Consider the following 1223-nt stretch of genomic DNA (forward strand, 5'->3'; position numbering starts at 1 on the left):
TCGTTTATTTTTATTGTATTTTTCCATGACCATTTGTCACCCTCCTCCACCCTCCACCCACTTTAAATCCCAATTATTTAAGCTTCTTTGAGTAGCTCTTTGTGTTGCAGCTCATTGCAAAACTCTCTTATCCAATCACAAAGACAAACTTTTTCTCCTTTCTGTTGATACACAGCCAAAAATGTTACACAAGTGCCAGTAACTATCCACATCACTGAATACCCACTCATTGTTGTTTCTGGGCACGTTTAAGTGTCCTGTTCCAGCCACAAACCAAAATCCTTCTTTCCTTCCTGGGCACTGTACTTCCCTGGATAGGCACTCACATGGGCAGTTTATGGTGTCTAGTCCCCAGACCCACAGTAGGAGCCCTGCTGCCAGGGAGAACCACAGTCCACATCTCTTGCCTGCATAATGAGAAACTTTAAGTATTTTCAGATTTCTACCTGCAAACAAGAATAATTATATCTGGGCTGTCACTCAAACATTAATAAAACAAGTATGTCCATATAATATAGACGCCATCTATTTAACACATGATGTACATCCTGATGCATGATTATAGCACTATTCATAGTTAATTTTCCCTGATAATGCACAAGTGATACCATCACCTCCCAACTATTCACTAGAAAGCCTTCATATTGGTGTTGGCCCTAGCTGCTGAAAATGCTTTCATACTCTATACACAAACATATACTTAAATTTCCTATTAAATGTTGTAAGTTAACATTCGCAGTAAAAATTTACGTAGACCTATACTATGATTTCAAAAGAACTTGTATTTCTCCAACTTATTTCACTGTAACACCATTCATATGCCAGATGGCCAACTATTAGATTGACTGACAGGATCTTAAAGAAATTCACTAGCTTTTCATTGCCTTCTTGATGAGTTAACTAATCACTTATTCACTCAAGAAACATTTGTTGGGACTTCTAGCCAAGATAGAGGCATAGGTAGATATGCTTTGCTTATTCACACAACCAAAAGAAGGACAACAACCAGTTTAAAAATAAAAACAAAGAAGGAGCTCCTACCCTTGGTGACAGCATGGATAGAACTGAAGAGCGTTATGCTAAGTGAAGTAAGCCAGGCGGTGAAAGACAAATACTACATAATCTAACCTGTAAGTGGGACCTAATCAACAAAACAAACAAGCTAGCAAAATAGAACCAGAGACATTGAAATAAAGAACAAACTGACAGTAACCAGAGGGGAG

This window comes from Phyllostomus discolor, chromosome 1 (assembly GCF_004126475.2).
Source record: "Phyllostomus discolor isolate MPI-MPIP mPhyDis1 chromosome 1, mPhyDis1.pri.v3, whole genome shotgun sequence".
Taxonomy (NCBI): domain Eukaryota; kingdom Metazoa; phylum Chordata; class Mammalia; order Chiroptera; family Phyllostomidae; genus Phyllostomus; species Phyllostomus discolor.